The 19,847-nt window shown below is 36.2% G+C and overlaps 1 protein-coding gene across 4 annotated transcripts in view; it reads left to right on the top strand.

Annotated features, from left to right (window-relative positions):
- The window catches only part of FRS2 (fibroblast growth factor receptor substrate 2), a 101,725-nt gene that overhangs the window by 41,542 nt on the left and 40,336 nt on the right, over positions 1-19,847 (top strand). For all 4 annotated transcript variants that reach the window (XM_070454616.1, XM_070454614.1, XM_020902578.2 and 1 more), the window contains exons 2-3: positions 12,625-12,720; positions 13,662-13,704. The gene's annotated coding sequence lies outside the window, so the exon portion shown is untranslated. The remainder of the gene's footprint in view (positions 1-12,624; positions 12,721-13,661; positions 13,705-19,847) is intronic.

Raw genomic sequence — 19,847 nt, 5'->3', positions numbered from 1 at the left:
GCTGTAAACCTTGTCTCTTTATACATATATTCTCTCTTTGTTCTCTTTTGGGTATTTTTTGTTCTTGCCACTTGTTTTGATGGGGAGTATGTTAGCTTCATGATTAGCTGGGTCATGAAGATCTTTTTTGTACAGTTCTTTGTGTATTCTTGCCACCTCTTCTTAATATCTTCTGCTTCTGTCATGTCCATACTATTTCTGTCCTTTATTGAGCCCGTCTTTGCATGCTTTTGCCATGAAGTGATGGGACTGGATGCCATGATCTTAGTTTTCTGAATATTGAGCTTTAAGCCAACTTTTTCACTCTCCTCTTTCACTTTCATCAAGAGGCTCTTTAGTTCTTCTTCACTTTCTTCCATAAAGGGGGTGTCATCTGCATATCTGAGGTTATTGATGTTTCTCCCGGCAATCTTGATTCCAGCTTGTGCTTCATCCAGCCCAGTGTTTCTCGTGGATGTTGGCAATTTGATCTCTGCTACCTTTAATATGACCAAATACAAAGAAACTTTTCCATAAGGGATTATGGTGTCTTTTAGGGCAGGTAGATTATGACCAGAAAAAAACAAGTTTTTTTGTTACTGTTAAATAGCATAAATTTAAATTCATGGTATTTAGTGTAAGTTATGTTCTAATAGCAGCCAGGAAATAACAACCAATAAATTATTACTGGTGATTAATGAAACATCCCTCAGCACATAGGCAAAACTGATTTTTACACTTCTTGCGAGTTATGGATACTATGAAAAGTTTTTACTTTGCTTGATGATTTTTTTCTACACTGATAAGTCCAGGGTATTATAAATTATCATAAAACTTTTTATTAAAGAGTATTAAAAGTTGAGTTTTAAAATTGCTTGCCTTGGATTTAGTATTTTTTTGTTATTTTAAATCCAAGAATTAATACCGTGTGGTGTGCAGTTAACTTTATTTTGACTGTTTGGAGGGCAAGCTGTTTTAATGACATCACTCAGCTAGGAATCAAAAAATCGGTTCCTTGAGTAACTTAACTCTCGGGGTCACAACAGCTTTTGTCCTGTAACATAGCTCTAACTATCATGAGCCCTAAAATTCTGTGGCCTTTTTTTTTCTTTCACAAATCTCTTTCAAAATTCAGTTTTTTTCTGCTGAGTTTTTAATATGCTTTAAGTATAGGTTAGATGTCAGTGTACATTTCCAAATGCTTGATTCTTTTTTCCAGATTTTTAGTCCGAAAAAACTATCACTTTTTAAAGATTGCTCTTTTGTTTAGATTGCTCTTTTATTCATTAAAACATAGTTCTGACTCTATATGGTAGCAGGTTCCTGGGATGAAAAAAAAAAAATTTAGACCCCTATTTTCTTAATCCCCACAATCTTTATATTACATTTATTTCGACATATAGTAAAATTAACAGATTCGGGCTTAACATTCTAAACAATGGGAAGAGCATTAGTGAACTACAAAATGGCCAGGCAGAGAAATCTGGCAGAGGGAAAGGATTATTTTATGTACTGAAAAATTAGCCTGTGGCAATCAGGCACTGACTGACTCTGCACTATTTCAACGGGGAATTAAGTGGTTGTATTATACAGATGTTTTGCTGAGTTATTTGATAAGACAAATAGGAGTATTTAAGACCTCTTGATGGTAATTGAAACATTTGGTCTTTAGAATAACCCTTAGGAGGAGGAGGGCCTCCCTGGGTTCCAGGGCCCCAGGGAGAGATCTACTGGCAGGAAAGCTCTTGGGGCACAGCATGGTTGGCCTCAGGCGAGTTGGGGTAGTTTCTGTTTACCGTGGTGGTGCTTACTCCTTTGCATATAGCTATTTTCCAGTGTCATTACTTCTCCTTGACTGTGTTCCTTGGAAGTAAATCTAAAATAGATTAGACATTTCTCATATTCCAAATTAGGGGAATTATCCAAAATTTATAAAGCTAAGATTTTCAAGACCTTACAGGATAAATCCATTGGTTGAAAGTGTACATTACTTTTATATTTCTTTGGAGAGATTAAAAGCAGTCTTTTCTCCCCCTGTGAGATTGGGGCAGGTGAGAATGGATTGTTTAAGTCAGAATTTTTGGTGGCAGTAAAAACCAATTAAAGCATATTGTGAATTTTAAAAGGCTATTGGATAGAGCTCAGTGGCTCATCAAATTGTTTTGAGAGTTAGAGAACCAGATTCAGGACTAAGCAGCCAGAAACAATGCCCGAAATCACATTGCACAATGATTCCCATGAGGGTGCCCATACCGTCTAGAGACAGACTGACAGACGCCGCAGCCCGCCCCACTGACACTGCCAGCACTGGTTACCTCCAGGTGCTGCTGCCTCTGCCCTGGACTTGACCTTCCTGCAGTTGCTCCACCATCAGTATCAGAGAGAGTTCCTTCTGGTCTCTTCTCCTCTCGTTAGTTGCCCATTTCTACTCTGAGCTGGGCTTTTTTTGTTTGGCGGAGCCTATGTCCTGGCTATACAGGACATGTGGAAATGTGTCTTAACCTTTTGAAATCATAAAATGGTGTGAGGTTCTTAAATTTAAGATGTGGGAAACTCTTTGACTTCCTAAAATCATAAAGTGGGGAAGTTCCCAAGCTTATAAGGGAGTTCAGATGCTAGGCAGACAAACATAGTGATAAGCATTGAATGCATCTAGTGTTTTACATGTAATGTGTGCTGAGCTCTCACTGTGTTCTAGGTACCATGCAAATTTGTCTTATAAGCATTATCACAGGCCATCCTTACAACATTAGAAATGAGGCAATAAGGGGAGCCAGTAAGTGAGCGGGCTAAGATCACACAGTCCGTCATTGTAGAGCTGGGACATGGACTCAAAGTTGACTCCAAAGCCTGTGCTCATAACTGCTGTACTAAACTAACTTTTTTTTTTTTTAATATTTATTTATTTGGCTGCACTGTGTCTTAGTTCCAACATGCGAACTCAGCTGTGACATGTGGGATCTAGTTCCCTGACTAGGGATCAAACCTGAGCCTGCATTGGAAGCGTGGAGTCTTAGCCATTGAACCACCAGGGAGGTCCTTAAATTAACTCTTTTAATAACCTTCCCCCAACAAATTTCGCTCAAACTCCTGTAAATAAATCTGTTAGAGTAACTCTACTAAGTTTATTAAAGTAGTTTGTATTATATATCTGTGTATTTAGGCATTTTAAAGGAAGTGACAATTTATGGCTTTAATTTTGTCTGTTTTCAACTAATTGATTTTTTTTCCTTTTTTCATTTTGTGGCTATTTTTCTAATTTGCCACAGGCTACAGTCTGATAATGTGTTTTCTTTCTGAGTATCAGTGCTTGGAAGCCAGTAATTGAGTGTAAGAGCTGTTAGCAAGAAGGAGAGGGGACATAGCATGGCCAAGATTGAGAAGGGAGGAAATAATACCTCCTTTCTCTCTCTCTCTCTCTCTCTCTCTCTCTCTCTCTCTCTCTCACATACACACAGCCCTGGGAGAGGGAGGGACAGAGACAAACATATATATGGAAGGAATGAGGGGGACATGCACATTATAAGTTGATAGGTTGAAAATGATGAAACTCCTCTTTTACTTTAGGAAAGTCATTGAGGTTTTGTTTGTTTTTTTTATAAGTTAGAATCAATGCTTTCTTTAAACAATTAAGTTTTAAGCCCTTGGACCAGTTTGTATTTTAAATTAACTTATATGCTTCTATTTTAAAGCTTAAAAGTGATGTCTAGGAGTAATAAATAGGAACTGTTATTTAACTTGGGGCATATCCAGCTTGATTTGGGGGGAAATCATGAAGACATACTCTCGTGGCTACCATGATGTCACCCAAGCTAGAGTATTTCTTCATGAACCAAAACTCTTGTTAATTATTCCTTTAGTATGAGTCTGTCTGTTCTACAGACTTTTCTATGCTACTAAAACAGCACTTTATAATAATGTTATTTTGTTCACTTGTACCTTTGGGACTAAATGGGAGGCTGTAATTTTTGCGAAATTGAGTAGACCAAGTGCCCTTTCACACACATACTCTTGTAGAAGTCTAAATATGAGTTGGTACTAGAGAAATACTTAATGTAAGGTAAATGTCCATGAAATTAAAAGTGACTTTTGTTCTCTTTAAGTATTACATTTTTAATATTGAATATACTATGCCTTTTGTCCTTATCCTAATCTAATCTTTCCTAGAATATAAATCTAAATTTGAGAACTCATTTCTTTATGATTTTTTTTTAAATTTTTGGTTCAGTGCAGGCTGTATACAATGGGTTTTTGTCTAAATGCAGTTGATGTTATATATATATAGTCTGCTGCTGTTCCACTCCTTTACTTTGAGATTTATTCTTCTGTCATGAACAGGTTTAGTGGACCAGCAATCCTCAAATGGGCAGTAGTCCTTTTATGAAACTACCAAGTTGAAAACAGGATGTTGGCATATACACACTTTCTTATCTCTATAAACTTTAGCTAATAGTGCATTTAATTAGTCTTCTAAGTAAAAAATGCCATACTGGGCCAGAGCAGTGATCCATCTGGCATAGACTGTCCTAAAGAACTGTACCAGGGAATCAGGTTACTTATTGGAATTCTGTCATCCCTAAAGGATACATAGGCCATTTCTGACTTCCCTTAACTTGTGTGCTGTATTCAGAATACATGCATTCATTTAAACTCTTAAACATCCTGATCTGTTCTGATTATATATATATATGCTATGTATGTATTAAGCTAAAGATTTGTTGGAATTGGTCATTCTAGGGTAAAATACTGTTTATAATATGAACTTCACATCTTTCCTTGCTTTCCTTGCTTCATTTTCTTTACCTATAAAATGTAAAATGATTTCACAGGTTTCTGTCCTTGCCCCCCCCCATCTCAAAATCTGTTCTGTTATTTCTAATATGGCCAATTTATGAGGCTTGTCTTTCTCACCCTCCTTACCATTTTTTCCCCCTACATACCATTTAAATATAGAACTTTAAGGAAATTCTTTATGTATTAATATAGTGAAGAAGGACAAAGTTATAGAGGGTCACTGAATTCCTTTGAATTATCAGATGGCTGTAAGTGAAAGTTTTGTGGATTTTAGGAGAAACAATATTTCATAGCTGTAGTTGGGAGAGAACAGGTATAGCTTATTTATGAGTCCCCTGGGTTATGGATTTACTGATGGTTCTGTCGTGAAACATGAATTCTGCTTTTCATTTTGTTGAAAACTGATTGAAGGTGTTGGTCATTCTTTCTTTCATTTTCCTTTGTGAAGTGCCCACCATGAGAAATGAAGAGTTTGATTGTGGGGAAAATTTGTGTCTATTACATTGTTGAAAATACTTAGAGTCTACCAGAACTACTAAAGAATGGAAATAGTAGTTTCCTCCTAGCAGATAAAGAAGGAATTTAGAAAAAAAGTATAACTCTTCTAGGTTGACTTCTTTTTTTGAATTACTGATTATCCCCTAGAAAATACAAGGGCCAAGGTGAGCTTTATAAAAACTGTTTCCGTTTTTGAGGAAGTTAATACAGTTGGGTAACAGTTTTTGGGAGCACATGCATATTACAGCATCTTCAAGAAGAGACTATCATATACTCTTGGTATTCTAAAAACTCAACCCCCTGGAATAGAGTCAAAGTAAATCTGCCTTCATACCAAACTACTCTCCATAGTGAGTATTTTTTTGTGTTATATTAAAAACTCATGAAAAACAGTAAAGCCACAGACTCTGTGATATTTAATTTGTATATATCTCTTCATTATGTATAATGTTGAAGACAAAGAAGAAAACTAACTCATGAGATACTTACCTTAATGTTCTACATAGACTCATATGTTAAGATGTCTTTTTTATTTTTTTAACTAAGAAATATATTTTATTATCATGGCCAGAATGTGAGTTTGTATATAAAACAAAAGTTTTAATGGAATTCCTTGGCGGTCCAGTGTTTAAGACTGTGTCTTCCAATGTAGGGGGTATGGGTTTGCTCCCACATGCCTCTGGGCTAAAAAACCAAAACAGAAAACAGGAGCAATATTGTAACAACTTCAAGAGAGACTTTTAAAAAGTTTTAAAAAGTAACAGCTATTCATATTGTGTGCCAGAGGAAGGAAGGGAAGGAGAGAGACAGATACACCAACTGTAGGGAGAGGAGGTGTGTATGATAAGCTTCACGAAACAATACTACTCTATATGCTGTGCACTGCCATTTTGTTAAAATGCAAAACAAAACAGCAAACACTGTAGGTGAAAGTTGTATTATTTACAATTAGTGCCCTGGAAGGGTGTGTCCTCCTCTTCCCTCCTCTTTCCTTCATCATTCTTAACCATCAGTGCAATGATTTGAGATTGTGAGGGAGGTTTCTTTTTTTAAGTGTTAATTTATGCTGACAGTTGCCAGGACACAATCAAGTATTTAGAAGACACAATCGAGGTATTAGGCCTTTGGTAATTTTAGATCATGAATCTGTTGAGTCTCTGTTCTGTGTAAAGCAGTAAGCTATTTAAATGGCGTGTTTTTTAGTCCATAGGGATAATTTGTCCCAAGGAATCTTCATGTTCTCCAAATAACTGAGGACATTTCCTGGGTAATGTGTCTTGATAGTTAAGTAATCACCTTGATTTTTATTTTATAGTAGGTGTGATGCTTTCATTGTTTGATAGGCAATGCGTACATCTGGTAACAAATGTACAATTTAGAAAAAAGTGTAATGACATGTTAAAAATCAGATTCTATTGAGTATAAAGAACTGAAATCTTGAAAAACAGTTACCCTCCAATTAAAAATAAAATTGCTTCTGGGTAAATAGCAACAACAATAAACAGAACTGAAGTTAGTATGTGTTATAGTGTCAGGAAGGTGTTCCACATGAGAGAATTTTCCAGAAAAGGAAAATTAGGAATCATAACTAATAATCTGGTTGTAAATTTTAAGAAGTTAATGAAAAATTCTTAATGAATGTATGTGTATGTATATATCTATATATCAAGAGAGAAAGAGACAGAAGTATTTTAAACATCCAGAAAAGTACAGAAACTATCTTGATCAATATCTGTGTTACCTACTCTATTAAATCTTAACATTTTCCCCCTGACTTCTCAGGGAATATGGAATAGCTGTCAGATACATAGGGTGATTCAGGTGAATCATTATGAATGAATACTAATTAGTGAGCTGTGTTCTTACTCAATTCTGTTAGAGCTAAATGTAGCATATTCTTCTGGTTCATCCCTAGTGCTACATGTTTCTTATTAATGTATAACAGTGGACCTTCCTCTTTTGCGTTCTTATTTAAAGCAACTTTGGAAGAATAGAACAGATTTCTCAAATGAGCAGCCTGGAGTTACATGTTACTCCTATGGGGCAAATGTGGTATTTGTGACTAATCATTTTATTCTAGTTTAGTGCAGATTAAAACAGTGAAAAAGGGAGACTGAGATTTTGCATTCTGAAGCTGTTTCTTTCTGGTTTGGACAGGTTATTTAACCACCCTGTTTTGTTAATCCCTTTCCCGTAGGGAAGTTCTGAGAATTAAGCAAGCTAATATAAATATCTGGCACACAGAAGTTGCTCAGTAAAGGTTCCTTTAATATCACTAGCCTTTTTTAAAGTGGATGAAATCTGATTTCCAATGAGTGGGGGCATTGCTGCACAACAGTATTCAGGACTTCTCTTCACCTCCCTCTCCAAACAAAGCAGATTTTAACATTAGATTCATCATCCAACTCTTAGAACCCCAGCTGATTGTTTTCATTATACTTTTGGTTTATTTTTGTATATGAGGTCTGATACGCACATAGCAAATGCTTTTTGAGCCTTAAACTAAGTGAAAATAGATTGTTCAGATGAAAGGTATGTGGATAAGTCAGTTTTGGGGCAATTCTAGAGAACTCTTGCCAGAACTGGTATCTTTTGTTTTGGTCTTCAGAGACTGTTAAAATATGATCACTGAGTCATACTTGTTTTCTCTGTCCCCTGGCTATCTCTCTTAGGACCCTGAAGCTTGCCAGCCACACACAGGATGTTTAAAAGGCAGAGTAGGCCTTAGCCCACGGGGAGTTTGTTTATTTTTAAAAAATTATTAAGTTCAAACATCCCTACCATGTCATAGCTAGTCTAGTCATGTTGGAGTTATTGAGTTCCTTTGATTCTTTCTGGTGATCATGGTGCCTAAAGGTAACAGATAAATTTGAAAGAGTCAAACTTTTCCTGAGTTTACTTGGAATTTTATAATGTATTCTCCAACAAATCCCTATAGGAGTAGGAGGAAAGGGAATGCCATTTATTTTGGTAGCTGCTTTTTAATGGGACTCATATACTTCAAATCTTTCACCACTTCTTTCTAGGGTTATGATACAGATGATTTAAAAACAAAATCAAACCTGAAAAAAAAAAAGCCACCCACATTATGGTAGCTGTATTTTCATTAATTCTTTGAAGTTGTTAACATAAGAATCTTTTAAAAGGGACAGTGTAGCTTCATAGATCTTTAAAGAAAAGAAAGAAAAAGTGAAATTGCTCAGTTGTGTCTGAATTTGCAACCCCATGGACTGCAGCACGCCAGGCTTCCTTGTCCTTCACTGTCTCCTGAAGTTTGCTCAAATTCATGTCCATTGAGTCGGTGATGCTATCTGCCCATCCAATCCTCTGCCACCCTCTTCTCCTTTGGCCTGCAGTCTTCCCCCACATCAGGGTCTTTTCCAGTGAGTCAGCTCTTTGCATCAGGTGGCCAGAGTTTTGGACCTTCAGCATCAGTCCTGGCAGTGAATATTCAGGGTTGATTCCTTTAGGATTAACTGCTTTAATTTCCTTGCTATCCAAGGGACTCTCAAGAGTCTTCTCCAGCACCACAATTCAAAAGCATTAATTCTTCGATGCTCAGCCTTCTTTATGGTCAAACTCTCACATCTGTACATGACTACTGGAAAAACCATAGCTTTGACTATATGGACCTTTGTCACCAGAGTGATGGCTCTGCTTTTTAATACACTGTCTAGGTTTGTCATGGCTTTCCTTCCAAGGAGCAAGCATCTTTCAATTTCTTGGCTGCAGTCACTGTCTGCAGTGGTTTTGGAGCCCAAGAAGATAAAATCTGTCATTGCTTCACTGCCATGAAGTGATGGGACCAGATGCCATGATCTTAGTTTTTTGAGTGTTGAGTTTTTTTGTTTTTGTTTTTTTTTTGATAGAAATGTGTTTGTTTATTTGAAATTTAAATTTCACTGGTGATCCTGTATTTAATCTAGCCGTCCTGCCAGGAGCATCCTATTTTACAAGGAAATCATGCCTGGCAAGAAGGCAATCAGCAGTAGCCTCACTCTCATGATGAAGTGCTGATAACCAGGGAAACATGTCTTCACTGGAAGAACAAGAACAGCACAAAGCAAAAACATGTGAGAAAACCATAGTCTAACACTGTAAGGCAATTATCTTCCAATTGAAAATAAACAAATGAAAAAGAAAACTATAGTCTATAGCAAAGCAGAAAACAAAATCCAAAACGAAAAATAAATCATCACTCAAATATCCTAATTCACGCGAACGTAACCCTGCTGGTTCCAGTATCCTCCTAAGCTCTTTGCATGTCATCCACGCTTTGTATCACACAGGTGACAAATTATGCTAAATCTTCTCCTTAAAACAGAAAAGTTAAGCCAGTTTTTTCATTGATTCAGTGATTATCATCTTTAAAATTTATGACTGACTTCTTACATATTCTCTACCACATAATGAAATCCAAGACAGATATTTCAGGTTTGCCTAGGGTACCAGTTGGAGAAGGAAATGGCAACCCACTCCAGTATTCTTGCCTGGAGAATCCTGTGGACAGAGGAGTCTGGTGGACTGCTGTCCATGGGATCGCACAGAGTCGGACACGACTGAAGTGACTTAGCGTGCATGCATGCATGCATTGGAGAAGGAAATGGCAACTCACTACAGTATTCCTGCCTTGAGAATCCCAGGGACAGAGGAACCTGGTGGGCTGCCATCTATGGGGTCGCACAGAGTCAGACACGACTGAAGCGACTTAGCAGCAGCAGCAGGGTACCAGGGTATATCTCTTTAATGAGATGACTTAAAAACCAAGTCTTAAAGGAGGAGTTAATTAGTACAAGGCCTGAGCACTGAAGTGAGAATGTGCTTGATGAGTTTCAGAAAAGAGGCCAGCGTGGCTAGAATGGAGTGAACGAGAGAGAGAGTAGTAGGAGGTGAGGTTAGGGAGATAGGGAAGGGAAGTATCAGTTCATAGTCCTTATGGTCTTTGTAAGGATTTTGGCTTTTAGATTGGTGTGAAGTGAGTGAAAGTCACTCAGTTGTGTCTGACTCTTTGCGACCCCATAGCCCACCAGGCTCCTCTGTCCGTGGAGTTCTCCAGGCAGAAATACTGGAATGGGTTGCCATTCCCTTCTCCAGGGGATCTTCCCGACCCAGGGATTGAACCCAGGTTTCTTGCATTGCAGGCAGATTCTTTACCATCTGAACCACCAGGGAAGCTTCTTAGACTGGTGAGATGGACTCAGTTAGAGGATTTGAGCAGAAGACTGACATGATCTGATTTTCTTTTGAAAAGAACTAATCTGACCATCTTGTTTAGGTGAGCAAGGGAAGCAGCTAGGAGATCAGATGGAGAACTATTAATGCAGATGAGGACTAAGGTGGTTTGGAGCATTGTAAGAGTGGAGGTGGTGGAAGTGGTAATATTATGGATATTTTTTGAAATTGAAACTCCCAGGGTAAATATTAGGTTTATTTTTTCATTAATGATTATAAAATGCATATTTTATAATTCTGTCATTCTTTCTACATTCATTATTTGGAGTCCTATAAAAGATTGCTTTTACTTACTGACGACCTGGTTACTCTGGGGTACCTTTCATGTAAGAATGGCAGGATAAATACTTGATTCTTTGCCATTATTAGTTTTCAGGATAATTACTTCTTGCCCTAATAACTGTGAAAGATGATAGATTTTTTAAAATACATTTAATGTTGCAGTCAGTGGTAGTCATTATAATTTTGATGTTCAGAATGTCATTATCATTTGATGTTCATTTGACTTTAAAACATGTCTTCAGAGTAAAAACTGTGAGATATAGTCTGAGAAGAATAACTTCCATCCCTGTCTTCTACAACCTGCTTTCTCTTTCTCTATAGATAACCATTTAAAAAGGATTTTGGTTTATCCTTCCACTGCTTTTTGAAAGGAAGAAAAGCAATTCTATAGTAATATGTGTATTTCTCCTCACTTTTTTACTGAAAGAGCAGCATTGTGTGGAACACTAATTCAGCTACAGGATGGGAAGTAATTCAGCTACAGGGTAGTGGGTATACTGGGTTCCTTGAAGGTTTTTCTAGGGATGAGTCAGGTTTTCACTCCTGACTGATTTATAAAAATCTTTTATAAAGATTTTTCTTTATATTCCTAGCTGTCTCCACATCAGAGAACGTGTGTATTAAGTTGCTTCAGTGGTGTCTGACACTTTGCGACCCCCATGGATTATAGCCCACCAGGCTCCTCCGTCCATGGGATTCTCCAGGCGATAATACTGGGGTTGCCATTTCCTTCTCCAGGGGACCTTCCAGACCCAGGGATCAAAGCCACATCTCTTACATCTCCTGCTTTGACAGGCATGTTCTTTACCACTAGTGCTACCGGGCAAGTCCTGCAACAGAGAGCATACATGTTTTAAAAAAGAAAAAGGCCCTCATCCGCACCATTTGGCAACATTTGGGAAAATCGCACATCCAGCAATTCTCTTCTAGGAGTCTTACCCAGAGGTTGCAGTAATAAAATCACAAAATACATGGCTTTATTTTGTTCCTTGAAGCTTGGGGACCATGTCTTGATTGTCTTTTAGTTATGGACTTTGTTTGTTGGAGAAAAGAAACAATACTAATGATGTATTAATAGTTCAGCACTAACATTAATGGTGTATGTTTGGAAGAAATGATGTTTTGAAACGTTGCTTCTTTGACATACTATCAGGTTAAATATTTCATCAATTAACATTAAATCATTCATAATTTTATTTTTTCTTTCAGTGACTTTACTGAGCACTTAGGGCATGGCAGTCATTGCGTTAGATGCTCGAGAGATAGCAGTAAATAAGAGAAAATAATATGCTCTGGAGCTTAGATTTCTATAGATGTGGGGGGGAAATAGACAAACTTAATAAATAAGCAATTATTTTATTGTTTTCAAACATTCAATTTTAGGAGTTCCCTGGCTATCCAGTGATTAGGATTCGGCACTTTCACTGCCATGGGCCTGAGTTCCATACCTGGTCAGGGAACTAAGATCCCTTAAGCTGCAAGATGAGGCCAGAAAAAAAAAAAGGCCCAAAAGCTAAACGTGCAACTTCGGGATTCCTTTTCCACCTCCTCCTTTTCTTGTTTTCCCGTCAGTAAGTGGCATCTTTAGGAATTGCAAAATTGATGGGTGAAAGGGATTGAGAACTGAAGACATTGTTGATTTTTATATTCAGTATGTGTACATAACTGTTTAATTCTGGGGCCCTCCCACCTCATCCTCAATCCTGTTAATGTTTTTTTAGAAGCTTGGTTAAGAACTCTTTTGACAGTTCCCTCTAGTCACTAATATTTAGGTAATTGTCCTTAAAGATTTTATATTTTTGTTATAATATGTTCTTAATTATTACATCTTTATTTCAGAAATGACCATTAAGAAGTAGATGCCCAGATGCAAAAGTGATGCAACAGTCAATTTGTCATAAAGTAAGATGCAGCTGTGGCTTTTCAACCAGATTAGTAAGTGTATCAATTTAAAATTCTTTTTTAGCTTTATACTTACCTTGTCTACTTTGAAGAACATTTAATAAAAAATATAGTTGACTTTAAAAAAAGTGTCGACTTGTGTTTTTGTTTTTCTTTTGGATTGCAGTACAGATTCTAGCATATAGCTCTGGAAAATGTATGTCTTAGCTGTACCTTTTTAAGAGCTCTAAAGGTAATATGAAATTTTAGTTTTGAGGAAATATAAGAAAAAGAGTCACTGTAATACTGCTGTCCAAATACAGCCACTCTTAGAATTTTTAGATATGTGTTTCCCTTCTGACCTTTGATCTGCACATTAAAAAAAAAAACAACTTATGATCATAATGTTGTAAAGAATATGCTTTTTGTATATATTTTAAAATTAAATTTGTTAAGATGTTTCTTCCTGGGAATAAAAATACCCTTCAGTACAGAGTTTCTTATTGGAGTGATGAAAATGTTCTAGAATTAGGTGGTTATGATGGTTGCATAACTTTGTGATTACAGTAAAAACCTGTGAATGTTATTAAATATAAATATTTTATATTTATATATTTTATGACATATATGTTATAGCTAAACAAAAGTACACTTCAGAATATCAAATCTTGGCAAGAGTAAAATTCGATTAAGTACTGATGTCTTAGAATATGAAAACATGCCACTTGTTATTATGTACGCTATTATGTACTTAGCAAAAATGATTTGTCAGTAGAATCATAAGTATTTTTAAAATACAATAATCAGTTTTATAATAAATGTTTTAATGAAGATAATAAATGCTTTTATTATTTGAGACTTAATGTCTCTTAAACTTTTTAATACCAAATGTTGTAATAATCCAAATGTACTATGCCAGCATTTTGTAACTTCATTTTCAGAAGACTTTCTAGTTGAAACTAACACTTAAACTTTTCTCCCTGAAATTTTTTTAGGGACAAAATTGTATCTGTTTTTCTCAGAAGAGAATTCCACAAGGTAAGACACTGTTAATAAAATAATAAAATAAATGTAGGCTTATTACTCTGGATTTTTTTTTTTAATCCTTTCCCCATGCTTATTTCATGTCTTTTCTTAATTATTACAAGATTCTCACACATTTATTAGCTATTCCTTTCTACCTCAGAAATTGCTAGCAGGACACTGGTCATCTTATTTAAAGTTAGGATTAAAAGGATCTGATTAAAATAGTCACCTTGAAACTCTTTTCATAGTCAGGGCTCATTCCTAGCATCTTTAGGAATAGGTTTGACCATTTTGAGGAAAAAGTTCTTTTTTTCATTGGGGCCCATTTATCTTTTACCTCAGTGGATAGTGCTGTCTAAATGACTTCACTATAAAGTGGGTTCATAGGAACTCTCTTAGGGGTTGTAAGTTAAAGATTATTTAGCTACGCTTCTATCTATGGAAAATTTATAACTCCTTTATTTAAAAAGTGGAATGCTTCCTACCAGGTAAGTAGTAAAAGATTGAACAGCATCTAGTATTTACAAAAAAAATCCTGAATGATCTCCTTTACAATGGAGTTTAAATCATCATTGATGTCATTATTATTTTCTTTAGATTTATAAAGGGTGAAATGTTCAAGTGAATAAATAGTAAAATTTCATTATCAGTGTGCTTACCCTCTACCAGATAACTTAAAATCAATTGCCTGGCAGCATTAAGAACTTACTTTGGTTAAGTTTTCTCAGGAACTTTTGGCATAGGTAGTAGTGATCACTACAGATTAATTCAGTCTGTCGGACTCAAATAACTTTCTCATTTTTTCTCCTTTTTTCTCCTCAGTATCCTCTGTCCTAAGGGGAACACGAATACTCAGCATGTGTCTTTTCTACCTATTTTTGTATCTGCCACAGATTTAGTTTATCAAGTGAGTGTTTATCCTGATAACTGAAAATAACGGGGACCCATTAGCTGATACGGAGGAAGGGAGAGCGAATTACTACGCTTTCATTTCCAAGTTTCTTGTGAAACTCTTTTCCCTTACTTTTTTCTTCTACTTACAGGGGGTTAAGGGAGGGGATCCTTGAACCTTTGAATAGCACTGTCTGCTCTTCCAGGGCATTACTGAAAGGCAGTGCTTCAGGAGAGATCCAGATCCTTCTTTTTCCTGGACCACAATGCTTAAAAGTTAAAACGGAAATTTCAAGAAATTTAATCTGTGAACTGATCTGTTACATCTTTGACACTGTTCTTTTGGCAAATAAAATTTAAATGTCAGACATCAGTAAAAAGTATGAAAAAATGATGATGTATATATTGTCTATATATATGTTGTCTGTGTCCATAGGGTTCTCCTATATGTATTCAGTAGATCTATATTTTTGTACATAACCAGATGTTTTCATAATTTTTTTAGAGTAAAAATAATCTAAAAAAGATTATTCACATTTATATAGTATCACTCTGCTACACAGTTAAAGGTTTTAAAAGGACAGGACAAGTTGAATTATTGCTAACCCTACATTTAAAAGCGATAAATTTCATGCTATGTATATCCTGTCAGAATTTTAGAGGTTATTTAAAAGTTGGGGCAGCTCTCGCTTAATGAGAGACGGTGGCTTTGTCTGAAGTGCCGGCTTGCTGTTGTTGCCTCTCTCGAGAGACCCTCTTCTGCCACTCGCTTCTGGGTCCCGGTAGTGACTCTTCCCTTCACCCTTCAGGCCGAGAAGTGGTGACAGCTCCAGCCTCCCCTGGTGCCAAGCCTGGGGAATCCCCCTTAACCCTGCCCTAGTCCTGTAACACAGGCTTAACTTCTGCTCTCCACTGAAGACAAAGGAGGAAAGAAATGCAGAGGATTTCATGTTGAGTAGTCCAGAATTGTTCCTCAAAACATGTTGCTGCTTATGAGACACAACATAATTTAGGTGCATACAGAGTTTAAAATGCACAAAAATTTGCACTTTTTTTATGCTAGCTGTTGTACGTTTTTGTGGAGTGCCATTTAAAAAGAAAAGTGTCGAGCTGAGTTGAAGAAAAAGTAATCCTTACAAAATACTACTATACTGAAATGGGAACATGTCCTGAAGTGTCAGGGTGATAAAAAGGACCCACAGACAACCATGGATTTAAATAAAGTGGTAATAATTCCATAGATGGGAGAGAGGCCATGTATCTAAGCAGTCACATGATTATCTTATTCAATACTAAAGTACTAGTTTTTAGCCCCATGTTTAGGAATAGTGAGTTAGCGATATTCCTCAGTTTGTGTCATAGCCATTTATCATTGGTTGATTAAAGGATTGCTCTTCCATTTTCTAGCTAGTCCCTATATAAGTGACCTTTAAATGTATTTGTTGTGTATCCTTTCGTTTTTACCTTACTAAAGGTTTTTTTATTTTATATGCTTATATTTTGATTATACATTAGGTCTTAATCTGATTCTTATAGTCCCCTCTACTTTCCTCTTTCTTATTTTTTTTTTCTAAGGTCTGGCCATCTAGCTGAGTGGTCATCTAATTTGTTTTGTCCAACTGGTATTGTATTCCAGGTTGTTTGTTAAAATTAAGCCAAATTTCTTAAACGTATAAGGCATATAAAATGAGTCTTTACGTTTCATTTTAGTAAAGATCATTTTATGCTTATTTCTGTATATTAGAATTGAAGTTAAGAATTAGAACAGAAGTTAGGATACTGTGGAAGATTACAGGAAATATAAACATCTATTTAGAATAGTGTCTATCTAGGAGTCTGTTAGAATTTTCAAAGAAAAGAATTGTAGGGCCTAAGGGAAATATACATTTTTTTCCCCCTAGAAACAGTGTGTTAAAATGCTTAGGTCTCAATATTAGCTGGCAAAAGCCCAATAGTTGAAAGGTAATAACAATAATATTAGAGAATCTCCTCATTATTTATTGCTTGTTAATTTCTGCATTAAATTATCTATGAACATTGATCTTTTTTCTATTATTTCATTGAAGTAGAATAATGTTCTTTGAATCCCCATCACTGAATCTTAACACAGAGTAAGAACAGTACAAATGCAAGATTCTAAATTTGAGAGACCTTTTCATCTGTGGTAAGCACAATGTCAGCAGAAGTAACTTCTGTTGGATCCCCTAACTAGATGCTATAAGTGGAAACTTCGGAATCTCCCAGTTTGTGGTGGAGATATGCCTTGTAGCCATGAAGAGGGGAGAGGGAGAAACTCCTAGGAGAGGATAAGATGGGCCCTGACATTAAGGAGGATAATGACAGCACTGATCAGATCCCAGAGGGGCTTCTATCAGATGGAAAAAGGTAACAAGGTATTTGGGAGCAGTGTTTTTTTTTTTTTTTGTGGGAGGAGGATCTTAGGGGCCAGGAGGAAATGTGGAATTGATTCAGTAGTGGAATGAAAAAGGGTCAGGGAATTCACATCTGCTAACAGCCAGTGTTGAGGCTTTTTGAAAGAAGTAGCTATTTGTATGTCAGCACTTAAATATTTGTAAAATCTTTGGTTGGAAAACTGGAACCTCTTGAAATTGATACTGATTTGGTATTCCATTCATTGTTGAATGCTCCCTTGACTCTTTTTACAAATAGAAATTCAGGGAATTAGACCTCACGTAATATAGTCCCTTGTCTGATCTCTTAAATTTTGGAGTTTTTGGTATGGCATAATAATTTCCTTATTTTTACATTGTTATGTTAACGCATGCCATCAGTAGGACAAATAATATTATCATTTTACAAATAAGGAAACCAGTAGTAAAATCAGCTTTAGTTTCTTTTTACTAATCTACATTGTCACCCTATCAATGGATATTTTGCTCTGTTTAAAAGATGTAATTACAAAGATTGTTTTAATGTGGAAGAAATGTTTCTAAGCAAAGGAACTGCATAGCCTGAGAAGTTTAAGAAACACACATATACATGCAAAAATATAACCAGTGAATGATGTAGATGGTATTCTTTGAACTTAACATTCACTATAACAGTACTTAATAAATTAATATGGATTTTGCCCATATTAAAATTATTTCAGCAGTTTTCCAACTTAAATACGCAAATACTGTGATTTTTTTTTTTTTTAGTTTGAACATGCCTGTTTTCTATACTCAAAAATTAAGTGTTTAATTTTGACCAGTGGGAATTAGATTCCTTTTGTGGGTATAGAATAAGCACTTTGATCTCACATATTTCAGAATATAGTAGCCCCTTCCCTCCCCCAATAATTTGTTTTTAGTATGAAAATCAGATACATAAACCTGTATCTTTAATCTGAGAGAGTTACTTTGGTTCAGGCCTGGCTTTAGCGGTACACACACAGATCAAGGTTGGTTTTGAGTAATCCAGTGCTGTGCTAGGTCATTCCAGGTCTAGAGGGTTCTGGGTTTATACTAGTCATTTGGTTCAATATCTGGTTTACATTTGAGCCTGTAGAAAGATTTTACATGTAGGTGGTGGGATAAAGGGAAACAGATCAACTCATAGCCTATTAAATAGATTGGAGTTACAGCACTTTGAAGCTTAGCAATGTTGTTGTTCAAAAGTAGGCTATGGCAGGTCTTCCTGACTGATTTCTTATTGTATATTAAAGCTTCAGATGTTGTGGTTCAGATTAAGTAAATTTTAACTTTCAAAAACGTGAATAGCTGTATCTTTTTATAAAATAGAGTTATTGCGGATAGCTTTTTGTTTCATGTTTCACTCTTTCTGAGAATTCCATTTTAGCTGCTTTGATTTTATTTTTTAGCCATTTGCTTTTAGATTAAAAACAAAAAAGCAAAACTCAAAGTAGGTTGAAACTCAACACAAATTGCTGCCACAGAACAAAAGTGCTGATCAAGTTAAATCAACCCCTGCAATGTGTATTGAAAGGAAAACCTCTCCTCTCTCCCCCAATTTGAAGAACAAGCATTTTCCCTGCCAAGAAGGGCTGACTTTCAATGGAGCAGCTGTCCATATTAGGAGCATAGGGTTGCTAAGGTGACCATGGCTGTTTGGAGAAGAATGCAGCTGAGAGGGCAAGTTCTTGATGTGTGAGCTGAGGGAAGGAATGTGGTGTGATTGTGCATCATTCCTCCTGATCACATGCTCACAAAGTGCTGTGTGGGCAGCATGTAGAAACTGCAAGTCTGAGTGCGGGAGCTTGTGTGTGGTTAAAATAGTTTTGTTTTCATGTGAGCCGGAGGCTTACAGTTTAGGTTTAAAATGCTTGCCTTGTGTATATATGTGTGTGTTTTGGGTAAAGGGAAGGGTCTGTGGTGGATGAAATGGGAATGAGTTTATTTTGCTCGATAGGCTTATGCTTTCATGTTGATAAAAAATTTTATCTTGAGATACATGTTCTTTCCAACATATCCCTTTCAGTCATGTATACTGTGATAATAGTTTCCCAAGTGAATGAGTTGTTCCTGATAATTGTTTCTTTTGTACTTTTAACTTTAGAATTATTTGGAAGTACTAAGAATATGTTGTCTGGTTGGGAATCTTATTGACATAGGTCTTGGTAATGATTTTTTGTATCTGACCCTGAAAGCAAAAGCAACAAAAGCAAAAATAAGTGGGATTACATCAAACTAAAAACTTCTCATCAAAGGAAACCCATCAATAACAACAAAAAAGGCAACCTCCTGAGCAGGAGAAAATACTTGCAAATCATATGTCTGATAAGGGGTTAATATCCAAAATATATGAAGAACTCATATAATTCCATAGCAAAAAAATAATCCAGTTAAAAAATGTGCAGAAAATCCAAATGGACATTTTTCACGAGGAAGACATATAGATGGCCAGCAAGTACATGAAAAGATGCTTTATGTCATTAATCATCAGGAAAATGCAAATTCAAGCCACAATGAGATAGCAACTGCTACCTGCTAGAATGACTCTAATCAGTAAGACTAGAATTAATAGATATTGGTGAGGATGTGGAGGAAGGGGAAACCCTTGTGTATGTTAGTGGGAATGTAAGTTGTTACAGCCACTATGGTAAACAGTATAGAGGTTCCTCAGATTAAAACTAAAACTACCATGTATGCATGCATGCTAAGTTGTTTCAGTCGTGTTTGATTCTTTGCAACCCTGTGGACTGTAGTTTGCCAGGCTCCTCTGTCCATGGGATTCTCCAGCCAAGAATACTGGAGTGGGTTGCCGTGCCCTTCTCCAAGAACTACCATATGATCTAGCTATTT

The sequence above is a fragment of the Odocoileus virginianus genome, chromosome 24, assembly GCF_023699985.2.
Source record: "Odocoileus virginianus isolate 20LAN1187 ecotype Illinois chromosome 24, Ovbor_1.2, whole genome shotgun sequence".
Lineage (NCBI taxonomy): Eukaryota > Metazoa > Chordata > Mammalia > Artiodactyla > Cervidae > Odocoileus > Odocoileus virginianus.
This window is presented reverse-complemented; position numbering and strand designations above follow the sequence as displayed.